Source organism: Hydra viridissima, unplaced genomic scaffold, assembly GCF_058129835.1.
Source record: "Hydra viridissima isolate aposymbiotic clone 2 unplaced genomic scaffold, HvirCarnegie_v1 scaffold_16, whole genome shotgun sequence".
NCBI lineage: Eukaryota > Metazoa > Cnidaria > Hydrozoa > Anthoathecata > Hydridae > Hydra > Hydra viridissima.
The window spans coordinates 2,436,760-2,452,948 of NW_028324315.1; the positions used below are offsets into that span (position 1 = coordinate 2,436,760).

Consider the following 16,189-nt stretch of genomic DNA (forward strand, 5'->3'; position numbering starts at 1 on the left):
CCATGCTTTCTTGGATTTAACTTCATCACTTGATCATTAACTTAAAAGTTTGATTTGTACGTTCATCTTGAGCATTATTTTGAGCATGGATGCTGATATCACAGAATGTTTAATAACCATTAATTGAAAAATTTTATGGTTAAGCTATGTAAAAAAAATTAAAAATAATAAAAAAATTCAACCACCACAAAAAAGATGAAAGTTTTAGAAAACATTTTAGCATTTACCTCATTTACAAATTCTCTTCCTTGATTGAGCCACCCCGTTTGCCGAGATCTCGACGTCGTCCTTATTTCAACTTAATTTTATTTTGCGTTTATATGAATAAACGAACTTGCCCGGATCGCTATCCGGGCCAGCTCTTTTATTCATATAAACGCAAAATAAAATTCAGTAAAAATATTGATGACGCCGAGATCTCGGCAAACGGGCTGGCTCGTTTGCCGAGCCAGCCCGCTTTCCATATAAACAGGCCCTAAATTTTAATCAAGATCGGAATAAAATGTGGGTGTTGTTGTTAAGTTTATATGGGTGTTCTTTAGTTTTCGGGCGGACCTCTTAAGCCAATCGGCGTGCGACTCGGAAATAAATTTATGGGGGAAATAAATTTGTACAACACCGGCTCAAGGTATTTTGCCGCCCGAGGCAAGAACCCAGTTTGCCGACTTTACTAAAAAGCACCAATATATTAAAAAAATACCTTAAAGTAAAACTAAGAGTGACGTATAAAATCGTATGTTTGCAAAACATTAAATCCAAACAGTACAAACACAAAAAGCAAGCAAAATACATACAAAATGGACATATTTTAACATGACTTAGTGAAAGAAGTTTACTTTCCTACTCTTTTCAGATGCAAAAGCCTTCAATAATTCAGTAAAATCTAATTTTTTAGCCATATCACTTTCTAAGGAAATTAAAGAAAGACCTGTCAAACGATTTTTGTGACATAGTAGATCTTAAGTAACCTTTAATTATTTTCAGTTTTGAAACTGAACTACGCTCTCCAGATGCAACTGATACTAGCTGTGTTAACAGAATTTGTAAAGCAATAAAAAAATTTGGAGTGAAATTAGTGTTTCTTAAAATAAACTCTAGTACTTTTAATGGTGACGTTTTTGATTCAATTAATTCAGACAATGCAAGCAATTCATCTAAAAATTACATGTCATCAATATCTGCAGAAGTATCTGTGCTTAATATTTTTTGAAGATTTAAACATTTTTCTCCAAGACTTCCCTAGTAGCAGCGCTTGTAGGGGCCAGTGCCGGTGTCGCGTGACAAATGTTCCCCCACATTTTTGTCCCCCCGGAAATATGTACCGGGACAAACATTCCCCCAGGAAAGTATATTCTAGTATAGACATTCCGGGGGGGGGGGGGGGAATATTTCTTCCCCGCCCGTAATAAATATTCCCCCGATAAAATTTTTACTAAAACTTATATTTTTTTGATAAAACATTTGTAATGATTGTTACGCTATTTTATTTATTAAATAACATGCCTGAACGTTAATTATGACCGATACCAAGGAACGTTAATATGCATGGCCGATCTTGTTGCAGAATTTTCACATTCCCCATAGTAATTTATTAAAAAAAAAAAAAAAGGAACAAAATAAAATAAAAACGTAATGTAGCAGTTTAAAAAAACTAAATAACATGTTCTAAATGTTGATAATTTGCATCGCCTTCTTGCGTTCATGTTTACAGTGGTGGCCAAAAGTCTTGGAACAAAACATTTAACGACCAAAAAAATTATTTTGATCTTAAGTATAAATTTTGAAAGTTTGAGGTATGTTTTTAAAGAGAATGTTGTTTAAAAAAATACTTAGAACTTATTTATTTTTTTATTCATTTTACTGTTATCGTTTATTATTTTTAGTATAAAAATTTATCATAATATAAAATATGTTGTTCCAAGACTTTTGGCCACCACTGTACGTGAGACGGTTTTTGGAAAAGGTGTGATGATTGAGATTTCCAAACAGCAAATGAGATGAGAGCGCATCATTTTGTTTTCAAATGTTTGCGTCATACCATCTTTTCCGTAAATTGCCAACTGAAATGTTAAGGAAGCTGCATAAACACCGCAGCCCGATGCATTCGGTTGTAGTAGTGCGCATGGTACTACTGTTACTTGAAGAAAACCTTCGGAATTAACAAGTCTAACATAGAGTTGTCTCATTTGAGCTTTAACATAGTTTGAAACGGAGCTATTAAGGCTAAATACAAAACTTTTCCTTCAATACATGCAGATGTCACCCAATGGTTGATATCGTGAAGGATGATGATCAACTCACAGGTGACTGCTTCGAACCCAGATCGTGTCTGAACTAGAAGAGTTGATTGATTGTTTTTGTTACCAAGATGTGTTGAAACCATTTTGTGGACCGCATCAATAATTCTGTCGTTCAACCATGTGTCTGAAGTCAGAATCTGTTTATATCCAATTGTTAGATTGTACTTTGAAATCCAGGGTTCTGATTTTGAAACCTTTTTTTGATAATCGATTTTTTTGACTGAATTTTTCAATGCTTCTGTTGCTATAACTTCATAAATATTCTGACCGGAGGTTGCAGGTTTAATTAACATGGCGTATTCCTGTGATTCATTCCATCTTTTTAGGTTGATAGCGTTAACAACTTGTTTCAATATTCTTTTTTTATCTTGCAACCGATAAATTCCTTTGTCTAAAACATCTATTATTGTGTAAGGGCCGTGGAATCTTTAAGCTAGCTAATCGCCCGTTTGTGTGTCTTTGCGTCTATTGCATTTGAAAACTTTGTCGCTAACTGCAAATGATTGAGCTAAATGTTTAAGATCGTAACGTTTCTTCTGCATATTTTGTGCCATTGTGATGTTCTTTTTAGCTGCGTTTCTTTTCGCGCCAATTTCTTCAGCGAACTCAGCCATTCGTAATCCTTGTTTGGCTTCGTCAATTTTGGTATCCCACAGAAAAATCTCTCTTGTCCGGTTTTCCAATTCGATTGGAATCTGAGCTTTAACTCCATACAAAATCTCAAACGGAGAGTATTTTGTAGAAAGTTGTTTATTTATTCGATATGCAAAAGCCACCGGGTCCAGAAGTTCATCCCAGTTGTTTGCTTCGTTGTTAACAAGCTTCATTATATGTGTAATCAATGTTTGGTTGAACCTATTGTGCAAAATAAATAAGTTATAATTAGTAACTGTTGTATTTAAAACTATTAAATAATAATAACTAATGGTTATACTCTTTTTATTTTTGTATAGTTATAAAAACTATACAAAAATAAAAAAAGAGTATAACTGTTTATCACCTTTTTGTCAGCCCATTAGTCTGGGGATGGTATGCTGACGTTTTTGAGGATTCTATGTCTAATTTCAATAAAAGATCTTCTACGAGCTTATTACAAAACTCGCGTCCTTGGTCGTGAAGTAGAATGTGGCAAGCCCCAAATCTGAATAACAGATGAAGAATGAAACAAAGAATAGAATCCGCATCCTTGTCTGCAATGAAATCTACTTCAGCCCATCTCGTAAGGTGTTCTGTTGCTACTGCAACATACTTCTTTCCGTTCTAATTTTCTTTTAACGGACCAATTAGATCTACTCCCCAACGGTGAAAAATGTCATGAACTGGGATTGGGTGGAGCGTCGCAGGTGATGGTTTGTTGTTAGGATTCGCACGTTGACATTCAGGGCAGGATCCGACAAATTCGTGTAGGTCTTTTGAAATCAACTTCCACCAATATCTCTCAGTTCCTTTTTTGATCGTGGCGTTTTGCCCAAAGTGACATCCTCCAACTATGTTGCTATAATACGGAGAGTTCGTATAATACGGTTACGCACTTCTTCTCCAATTATAACTCGTTGTAGTCGTTCTTCATTTCCGGTATGAAATAATTCTCCATGTACCAACCGGAAGGATTCTGCTTTCTTTTGAAGTTTCCTCTTATCGTATACTTCGATGGATATTCCTTTTTCCCGAGATATATAACCAGAACCTCGCTTTCTTCTTTTTCCATATTCTTGTTTCAAATAATTAAATAAAACAAGAACAACTTATATTTGCAAGTTTTGTACTTTTATGTGACTAGTTGAATAATAAACGTTCACAAATATTCTTGTTCTTTACTGGTAGCAAATGACTATGATAAATAAAAATTGTAAGTTATTTCATAAAAATGATCCGCAATTTTATAAAATTTTTTTACTAAGCTTAACAAAACACTCATACAGATTTGAATAACAAGTTCATAAATAGTCCAAAAAAAATCGAAATCAAACGAGCATTTGCTTTTTAAAACATTCAGAAACGCTCTAAACTTGCACGAAGTTATTTTGTTAATAATCAAACATAATTTTAGTTATTGTTATTAATTTCTTTAAAGAAACCGACTTCACACTTATCTGACATTCATTTTTTTTTTATTGATGCGCTTGGTATAATTGAAACTTTGTTTCTTTTATTAGCATTTAAAGAGATTGTATATTTATTCAGATTTAGTATTTAATTAGATCATTCTTTAACATTTTATTCGCAATCATATCAATTTGTATATTTAAGTAAATATTTCGGGGGAACTAATGGCACGGAGGAAATTTTATTTCGCAGATGGAGGAAAAAATTATACAAGAGGGGAAATATTATTTTGAAATAAATTCCCCCCCTCCCCCCCCCTTCCCCCAGAAAGTATGTTTCGGCCGGCGGGAAGTTTTATAAAGGGGAATATTTATTTCGTGACACCGGCTATGCCAATTCTGGCGATCCATTTACGGGACATTAAAGTTCCATAAATGACATGCCGGAGCCGATATGAACCATTATTGTGCCGTAAAAGATTCACCAGAGCTGGTTTGCCAGATAGCAACCGCCATGTGGTCCGTTTGCGGCATCCCAGTCCCGGATATCCAATAACGGGCCTATATATATACCCAAATGGCACGCCAGAGCTGGTTAGCCACAACTGGACAACTGCTCTAAAACATGGTTAGGGATTTTTAATGACATTTGAAATAAGGTTATCGATTTTAAGAAAAATCCAGACCCAGAAATATTTTGCGCATGCGTATTTTGCGTGTTTAGAACCATGCGTATTTCGCAGGTTACGAACCTGCAAAATATCCGATTCAAAACAAAAGGTATGTCTAATTTTTAAATTTTTCTGTTGTTTAAAGTTTTTATATTATTTAACCTGGTTAGTAAGAGATTTTTACTGACTTGATATCCATATTATATATATATATATATATATATATATATATATATATATATATATATATATATATATATATATATATATATATCTAATATATCAAGTCAGTAAAAATTTCTAACCAACTTTTTGCTAACTATCTGTTAACAACCTTGAATGTAGAGTCTGTATTCAGAAAAATAATTTTTCTAAATACTGATTCTACATTCACGGCTATTTACAGATAGTTAGTCAACTAATATGAAGTAAAAAAATAATTAAGTTTTTACTTCATATTAAATTAATATTTTAATTAATTTTAATAATTGTATAATATAACCTAATAATATCTATATAATATAAACCTTTCTACATTGTTTTTGTTATTTGAGACAACTTTTCAATTATAATAGTTTATTTATTGTAGTAGGTAATGTTTATAAAATAAAAAGATAAAATAAAGAGAATTATATGACATCTAAATTCATATTGAGCTAATGCATTAACTTTTTTTTATTTAATATATATAAATATATATATATAAATATATATAAATATATATATATATATATATATATGTATATATATATATATATATATATATATATATATATATATATATATATATATACATGGTGGCCACAGTCCTGCAATGTCCTGGAATGTCCTGAAATGTCCTGGAAAATTAAATTTTTTTCAAAAATGTCCTGAAATGTCCTGGAAAATTAAATTTTTTTCAAAAATGTCCTGAAATGTCCTGGAACTTTTTTTTTAAATCAAGTTAAAAAATTACTAATAATATTGAAGTAATATAAAATTTTTTATGCAAAAAAAAAGAAAATTATATAAATGGTTTGAATTTAATTTGAAATAAGAGAGAATTATCTTTGATTTATTATTTGATCGAAAGGTTTTCTTTATTTTTAATATATGGCTTAAATTACTTTGAATTTTTGTTTTATTTTATTTTTCTTTTGTTATATCTAAAATTGTGGAGTTTTAATCTTGCAAATCAAATTATAATATTTAATTTTTCTAAAGTTTTGAATTACTTTTAGTTTATCTAAATATGCAAATTTAATTTGTAAAAAGTGTAAATAGTAAAAGTATAAATAGCAAATGCGTCGAGATTCACATTTTCCAAATATATGGTTGAAAGCACCTGAATATGACAGTTGCATCATATTTTTTTTGTAAAGAAGACATTAATGTTAAAAATATGGGTGAAAATGCATCAAAAAGTAAAAAACATAATAAGTTATTGCCTCCGGCAACAAGTACATTATGCAATTATTTTTCAGAATCGATTATTTCATCACCTGTAAAAACTAGTACAATTCAGGTTATTGAAAAGCCATTTTCTTCTAAAATATTGGATATGATATTTATAAATGAACAAGTAATAACTGCTGAAATTAGATGGGTATTACATGTGGCTTTATCAAAATTTTTCTCCACACAATACATGAAAGCCTAAAAACATTAATCAATAAAAATTGAAAGTAATGTGGATGTTTCTCAATGAATGTCCTTCATGTAGAGAAATCTATGAAAATGTATCTGAGATGAAGGTTTACCCTTTACCTTATTGTGGCCATCGTTGGTGTGAGAATCAAAACTGTTATAAACGAGCAGCAAGTATTTTTCCTTGATATTTAAAGTTTATTGAACACTTACAAAGTTTACCAAAATCAAAGCAACCTCATGGAAAGTGGTTTAATATTTTAAAAGATACAATAAAAGATCCTTTATTTATTGCTAAATTAAAATTCGAAGTGTCTTCGTAGAGCGCAATGCGCTCTACGTAGCCATAAGCTGCTCAGAGCGCAATATTGTACACGCATGCGCAATTATTTTATTATAACAGTGCGATTTATATTTCACAATAAAGCTGGTTAGATAGGCGATTTGGGTAAGGGATAGGGATAGGGATAGGGATAGGTTTAACATCAACAAGATTTAAAAATAAAAAATTTAAAAAAAAAAAAAGTTTAGCGCATGCGTACAAAGTATTGCGCTCCGAGTAGCAAATGGCTGCATAGAGCGAATTGCGCTCTAAGTAGAAACGGCCATTAAAGTTTATTGAATTTATAGCTGAAATGTTAAATCTATTCTGAAAGGTTTTCAAAGTGATAAACCAATGGTCCCATTTTTATTTGATGTTTTAAAAAGGTTTGATACAATTAAGAAAATAATGAAGCTAAATCTAAATAAATCTAGATAAAACTTTCCTTTAATGGGGTCCTGCAAACCAACATCAATATTTAACTGAACTGACATCATCTGTTGGAAATAATTAATGATATTGTCATTCATCATTAGTCCTTTTTCTATCTCATTCAGCTCGGAATATCCAATAAGATAGGATTTAAATTCTTTAATAGAATGAGCAGTGGTTTGCAGTTGCACATAATCATTAACAGTGGTAACTTCATGCAGCTCCTGACTATCAGCATATGTTACTTGTTGAATTTTTAATGAATCAGCGGGAACTACAAACATTTCACAACTGTTGTCTATCACTTGATTTGTAACAATCTCTGATTCACAAAAATCATTTTTTACTTCTGATATAACACTTATATTTGAAGCTGCTTTCATAATATCATATTTTAGACCTACTCTTTTAGTCATTTTCCTCTTGCGCCGAACTGGAATATTGACAAGATTAGGAGATTTTGAAGCAGACTTTTTCCAAGTTTCTGGTTTTGGATCAGGACGCAGGATAATGCCTTGTTCTTTTGTAACAGATTTAGCATATGCAATCTTAAGCTTATGTAGACCATCAAATAAATTATCTGTTGCTGATTGAGATTGACCTAAATGCGTCAAATCGATTATTTCAGTCAAGAGTTCACGACATGCAGCAGGTGAGTGATGACTTGATTGTATTTTGTCATGTTCTGCATTCTGAGTGGGAATACTATTTACATTCATACAATCACTATATGCAGTTGTCTGACTATGTTCAGATGGTGCAGACGCAAAGTTGCCAGGCAACAACATCGCATCGACAGGAGTATTTTTTAAATCTTTGAGTTCAGCTGACTCTTGAACCTGAGATGAAGTTGAATACTTATTTTCATCCAACATTGGATCTAATATGAAGTATGGAGAATTGCTGTAAGAGGGATTAAAGTCAGACCACGAGAGATTTTCTTTACAGAAAACTGCAAAAAAATGTTTGCATGGATATATACTATCAAACCAAGAAGGACAAGAACAGATTGGCAAGTGCTTAGCATCACCAAGATAACACTGATAAACTTCTCTACTTGTTGACTGAAATGATGCAACATTGTACAATCTGTTGGTGACAGCACTAATTCCATCCAATAATATACCTTGTAGTTTATCAATCATTTTCATGCAGTGTTTTACTAAAGGCCGTGGGCGATTTATTAAATACATCAGAATGTTATTACTATATTTTCTATAAGATGAGTGTGCTCTTCTATTTTCATCCACATAGCTAAAATAATGAAAAATTTCTACTTAATATTAAGTAAGTAATGGAATAACTTATGCTGAATAAAAAAATAAAATCTTTTCTTTTTAATAACTATCAGCATAAATTTTTATTTATTTCAGTACCAAGTATATGAAATCCCTTTTTTTGGCAAATTACATTGACAATGACGTTTAATTATTTTTATTTGTTTTACTTGCCTCACTGTTATATCATTACTAATAGTTAAGTAGTAGTGGTATAAGTAGAAATAACTAACTTGTCATAATTGTGAGGTAGGAACTCATCAATGCAAATACTTAGCATAGCTGTAAGAGATGAATTTTTTCTTCTTTCCAAGAAACTGTATTTCAAAGATTGATTTTGCCTTTCAGTGCCATTTTTTGTATTGACATTTCGCAAAAGGCGATGTTGTCTGAATGCAAACACCCATCTCTGAAAAAAATATAAATTAAATGCTATTCAGGGTTCCCACAGAAAAATTAAATGAAAATTCCAAGACTTTCCAGGAACATTATCTTAAATGGTCCTAGCATTTCCCAACATATCTGCTATTAAAATTGCAGGACTTTTTCAGGATTTTAGCTATAAATATCAAGCAGTTTCTTAGATAAAAACTATTGGAAATCTCCAAAAAACCATTAAATTAGAATACAAAGGGTCAATTGATCATTTCTTTTTTTTACATTTTAATTACATTTAAACTAACCTTTTGGTTGCATAACCAAGTATAGTAAAACAGGGTAGAATGAAATAGAGGGCAGAATGATATAGTTATGACTATGCTTATTCTTTTGTTCTTAATTAATTATTGAATAAACTTTTTGCAAATATTTTTTGATCATGTTGCAGAGGATTTTTTTCTGAATAAGATGATATCAAATTTTAATTTAAAAAAAAAAGTTTTTTTGATAATTTGCTAAGTTTTCGAATGCATGATGATATTTTTTTTCTTTTTTTTGAAAAATGGACATAAAACTCTCGGAAATTAAATTTGATACTAGTGAACTTAATATGTTTACTGGTAGAACTTTTTACGCTGGTCAAGAATCTTTTTTCAAAATAAAGTTTGCTATTCAGGGAAAAAAGTTATGAGAAAAAAACGAAAACGGAGACATGTGGGGTTGAATGAAATACGCGAATTGCTCACTTGTTAAATGCGGCTTTTATTAGTTAAATCTCAAGTGACCAATTAATGTCTATGAATTTTTTTGTATAAATTTTAAATCAATTCGTGTTAAATCTATTCTAATATAAAATATGCCTCGAAACAAGTTGCTCTCAAAGAAAAAAGGAAAACCATACACCGAAAAGCAAGTTGCGCTTGCAGTGGCTAAAGTACAAAGCGGTGAATTTTCACTTAAAAAAACTGCTAAATCATTCAACATACCAGTAGCAACTCTTCACAGGCGTGTCCACGCCATAGGTGAAACAATTGGGAGTGGTTCAAACACGAGATTGTCGCAACAACTTGAATCAACTTTGGTAGATATTCTAATCAAATTATCCGATTGGGGCTTTGGTAGAACTTACAATGACGTCATCACACTTGTTACCGACTATTTGCAACACAGAGGTCAATCTCATTTGTTTTCTAATGGTACACCAGGGAGAGATTGGTATAAGCTTTTCATAAACCGGTGGAGTCATAAGTTAAGCATCAGGGTCATAGGCAATATTTCATCCTTCAGAGCCGCTTCTTGCACACAAGAAATAGTTGCAAAGTATTTCAACACACTGCAAAAAGAATTCAACGAAGCAGGAATCAATGAAAGTACTTCATGTCATTTGTGGAATTTTGATGAAATTGGATTTTCTGGTGATCAAGGTAAGCAACATATAGTTTGCCGGCGTGGTGCAAAACGTCCATTGAAATTGGTTGGCAACAATGAAAAAATCCATTACACAGTTGGAAATTGCATCAATGCTGCTGGTAATCGTCTTGCTCCATATATTATTTTTAAATCAAAAAAACGCCTGTACAGAAATTGGTGCTTAAGTGGTCCAGACGATGCCGTTTACGCTATATCTCCATCCGGATGGATGGAAGATAAGCAATTTATGAATTGGCTCACTGGCGTGTATGTTCCTGCCATTAAAAAAATTCCAGGTAATTAGTTTAATCTTTACTTTAACCAATTAATTACTTAATTAAATAAATCTAATTATAGTTATCCAATTATAGGCATTCATATTTTAGTCGTAGATGGACATGTGACACATGTCACCTATCGGGTCGTACTTACTTGTATCAAAAACAATATCTTGTTAATTTGCTTACCAGCTCATTCGTCACACATTCTGCAGCCACTAGATGTCGGTGTTTATTGTCATGTCAAAAGAGTTTGGCGCAAATTACTTCAACAATTTTATGCAGAGACAAAGTTCAGTAACTTATCAAAAGAATGTTTTAGCCAACTGCAAGCAAAACTTTTTAGCTCTGGTGAGGTTTTTACGCGCACCCAAATAGTTAGTGGATTTCAGAATACTGGCTTGTTTCCACTCGACATCAGTAAAATCGATCAGTCAAAATTGCAAATTGCTAATACGTTTGAAACACCGTCATCTCAACCTGAGCCTTCATCATCTCAACCACCAGAATCTATGAAAGTACCACAACCACTACTAGCACCAGGAACTACACCATCTCAGCCACTGCTATCTGAATCTATATCAACAACATCTAGCATCAGCATTTGTTGCATAGCATCAGCTTCAAAGTCACCTCCAAAGCCAACTCGCCTGCAAACAACCTTCAATAGTCTAGTAACTCCGGTTATTCAAAAGGAAATTCAAAAAGAGGTTGAAAAACAATTGCAATCGGCCCAATCGCTTGCAGCAGCTTTGCAACAAATTTTCGTATCCAACACGTTGATACAAAAAAACGAAAAAATGTAGATGTACCAAGGTTCGATGGGGAGTGTCTTAGTAAACCTGAAATACTCGAAAGATTGAAAGATGCTGAGAGCAAAAAAGCAGCAAAGCAAGCTAAAAAACAACGTAAGCTAAGCTTTAATGACGAGCTGCAAATAAATCAAGCAACAACAGCAACTCCAACAACAATAACAGCTGCAAACCAAGTGAAATGTAAAAAGTGCCGTAAAGTTTTAGGCGAAGCTTCAACAAGTCAATACATGGAATGGTATCAATGTGAAAATTCAAAATGCAAGGCTTGGCTTTGTCAAACATGCATACCAAAGCGATATGTAAAAGGCGCTGAGTTTTATTGCACCAAAAAGTGCCGCACAAGTGACAATTCAGTTCAACCTCTAGTACCTCTTTATGACTTAATATCATCACAAAAATAAAGTTTTTTTTATTTGGTTGTTTTTAATTGCTATTATTGGTTGTTTTTTAAATTGTTATTATTGGTTGCTTTTTGTTTTTTTTAATTAAGTGTTGTTTTAATTACATATTGATTTGCGTATTTCATTCTCCCCGAATGTGGGGTAGAATGAAATAAATTTTTTTTTCAATTAAATAAAGTTTCTTAAAAAACTAAAAACTTTTTTTACTTGATTTGTATATATTTAAATACAGCTCAAATTCCTCTACAACTTTAAAAAAAAAAAAATTAAAAACTTTTTTCTCTTAAAAAAAAATTCATTAAAGTTCTTAACTATTTCATTTGACCCCATTTTACTCTATTATTTAAATAATCCCTTAGTTTTGGGTGATTTTTTCACTCTTCTGTCTCTTTGAAAGCATTCACAGCATCTTTGCAAATCTCTTCTGTTTTTGCATTTGCAATTTGGTGAAGTTGTAACTTAACTGCATCTTTCACAGTACAACAGCCATTATTGGTTTTAGAGAGCCATCTTTCCCAAGCTTGTTTTCGATGAAAATCATAAATGAGGACACTACATCCTAAATGAGGTGGGTCTTGAACATAACATTACGCTGCTTAAAATTTAAGAAAATTTGGAAAAATAAAGTCATACCTGGAAACACATATTCTATTGAGTTTATTTCTTCGTTTGAATAATCAGTTAAAACAAATTTAGGCTGAAATGAAAAATTCCACTGTTTAATGCACGTCAATGCCTCATTGATAGCTTCAGTTGTTTCGTTTTCACACACAAAAAAGGCAACAACTTAGTAATCCATGTTTGTTTTAACAACTAAAAAAAATAGAGGAAGAGCATACCTAGTTGTGCAATATGTGGCGTCGAGAAAAAGTAACTCAGTTCCATATCGTAAAAGCAGTCTCTTTTGCCACATTTCTTGGTATACAAATAAAAATGAATCCTTAAGCTGTGGATCATTGTCTTCATGAACGCTGACACCTTTTGGTCGAAACTTTATCATAAGTTCTTGGCAATTGATTCTCCATTCATTAATTTTATCAAGCAAACATTCTTGATCTATTAAAGATCTACGAGGTTTTCTCCTTGCATTCATCATATGATTCCGAATAGTTTTATCCCACGGAAAGTAACGTTTGTTTTTTTTATGAGGAATGTCACTTGAACCAAACTCAGCTTCAATAAAAATATTTAGATGTCTTCTCATTTCTGGAACAGTGTTGACACCCTTTTTTACTAACTCTCCAATTTTAATAATGAGAGTATCAGAAAAGGGTTGATTAAGACCAGCTGTCTAAAAATATTCAAATATATTTTGCAGTTATAAACAAATTGAAAAGAAATGTATTAAATAAAGAAAACAAAATGAAATAAATTATTTTAAAATTGATTATTAAATTAAACTAAAAATAAATTACAAAATAAAAATAAAAATGAATTACAAAAAACATTAATGATACGTACCTCTCCTATCAAATGGTTTTTATGAGCAGAAATATCTGGCAATAGTAAAATGTACTTTCTACACATAATTAAATTCCCTTGGGTAGAAATTAGCCATGTTGTATCTCTTTTGAGCTATGAGAATAAAAAGAAAATTATTGAACAAGATATTTGTATAAAATTTACTAAGTATTTATACAAAATTATAATTATTTTGGCATTTTGGTACTAAATCATTTAAAATATTTATATATAAATAGATATTAAGTGTTGTTCCATATATGTACATGTTCATATACATGTACATGTTACATTACATGACATATACATGTTCAACATTAAATGTGGTTAATGTTTTTGAACAAAATGTCAAAACATGGATCAAAACATGGGTGAGACAAAGCAATAAGATACCTTAAACTCTGGAAATTCTACTATTTCTTTTATATGAATCATGGCTGGACAATAAAATTTTTTGGTATCCTGGAGAATAACTTTGTTATTTTTGTAATAATGATCTACAGCCTATACATTAGAAACAAAAATATTATTGTAAATAAAAAATTTTTAATTTTAAAAAATACAGTAAGATTTTTTTACTTATTGTTACAAGTGAAGTTTATTTTTAAAAACAGATTTTATATAGGACCTGTATATAAAATTTGTTTTTATATAGGATAGGAATGTATATTTTGGATATGTAGATAATATATACTGGTAAAAAAAAAACTTATGAGAAAAACCCAAACTGTGCAAACTAGGATGCCAAAATGATGATAATTCAAAAAGAAAGCTACTGTGTGACTGTCTAATGCAGGTGTGTACCTTCATGGTCGTCCAGGTGGCACGAGACAACTAAAATTTACCAAAGGAAAACTAAAAAAAAACCTCTTGGTAGCCCGGCGTGACAACCAGACAGTCTATTACTTATAAAAGAGTGTTTATTATTATAACCATATTTTCAACTATGAAGATTTTATTCCTTGTGATTATTTAAAAGAAACCATCAAAAAATCATTTCAAGTAGTTATACACTAGGTTTAAAAATAAATACACTCGGTGCATTATATAATTTTATTATATAAAGCTTATAATAAAACTTTTTATATAAAGTTATGAAAAGAAGCGTACTTGATTTAAATTAGACATGCACGCAATTTAAAATGTTTCAAAGTGTTACATGACATAAAAAATATTATCAACAAACTATAGGTCAACATACTGCTGCATCGTTTTTCCTTTTTTATGTACTTTTCTTTTGCTTTAGTATTCCTGTCCATTCCTTGTTGACAGTCAAGACAACTATGCGCTGAAAAAATGAATGGAAACCCAGTGTAGGGGAAATCTTTGTCCTCAAAAGACACTCTGTGATTTTTCTTCAACAGTTCTATATTGAATAATTTGAACAGCATACAAGGTTATTGTTAAACATAAACAAATTAAAATACACTAAAAATTGGATGTGTTATGCCAAAAATTATTTGCATAAAAATATTTGCAGCAGTTAAAATATCATCTACATTTATTATAACTCTAGATTAGATAAAGTTATTGATCTATTGTAAGAAAAATAACTTATTCAAATAACTTTGTATGCTAATCTTTAAAGTTTTGTTCCATGCTTCCGGTGCGAGATACAACATAATGCACTATGTGCAACAACTCATGCTCTTTAATTTTAGCGCAAACATCTGGATATGTTGGTAAAATGTGTCTTTCAACAGCTAGAGTCAAATTGGGTGTCCCTACAAAAATTTTGAAATAAAATATTTTGTTAAAAAGTTATAAAAAAAATTCTTTACAGTGTTTACAGCATCACACTGTTTCCAACTTTTCCTGGTCACCCTTCGGGTGAATGAAATATATTGTATTAACATTATTGAATACCAACTTAATTTTACTGAATATATCAAACATACCTCAAATAAAATTGCAAAGAAAACTGGATATTTTGGTAAGCAAATATTTAATTCAATGGACCAAAAAGATAACCTTTCAAACTATTATTGCTCCCCACTATGAATATTGTACTTTTATTTTTCTTGATATCAAACTTAAATATTTTAGAAAAACTGCCAAACGAAGCTTTGAGAATTATCTTAAAATTTGACTGGTCAACTCACAAAATAGAAATGCTGAAGTTAATCACTGTACAAATAAAATAGTAGTTAAATCGCTGTTACATTCATAATGCTACATCAACTGAAAACGAAATACTTAATCCTCTCTATTTAAGAAATTGGGAGTTACATCCATATAACACTAGACAAGCTAGTTGTTTTCATAGAAGTAGCCAATCTATTAGACCAGGTCAGAAGTCATTAATAATTACTTTATGCTACTTTAGTCACTTAATGCTACTTTAGTCACTTAATGCTACTTTAGTAACTTTACAAAATAAATAAAATAAAGTTACTAAAGTAGCATTAAGTTGCTAAATAAATAAAAAGATTTTATTCTAAAGATTAGTAATGTAGATAATAGAAAATATAATTAGAAAAATAAATCTTACCCAATGAATGTTGTAAATCATGGGAACAATTGCCATCATCCATTTTACAATATAAGTAAACTAATTTACAATTTTTGGATCTTCAATGCACCGCATTAAAGTGAGTACCGTAAAAGTGCCTAACTTTGCACAACCGTTGGTAACTTTGCACAACAGTATGTCAAAGATGTTTTACTCTCTAGCAACTAAAAATTTGAACTACAAATTCAAATCAATATAGAATCCGACGGTTTGTTTTAGTGTCAATACGAAACTCATGTAGAATAGTTTTATAAACGCGAT

The 16,189-nt window shown here is 31.1% G+C and overlaps 1 protein-coding gene and 2 pseudogenes across 1 annotated transcript in view; all 3 read right to left on the reverse strand.

The window, feature by feature from the left end:
* LOC149877309 (uncharacterized) overlaps window positions 1–16,189 on the reverse strand; it is a 318,348-nt gene that overhangs the window by 140,870 nt on the left and 161,289 nt on the right. The gene's annotated exons all lie outside the window — the stretch shown is intronic.
* On the reverse strand, window positions 1,896–7,812 carry LOC149877317 (uncharacterized; annotated as a pseudogene).
* On the reverse strand, window positions 7,809–15,950 carry LOC149877318 (uncharacterized; annotated as a pseudogene).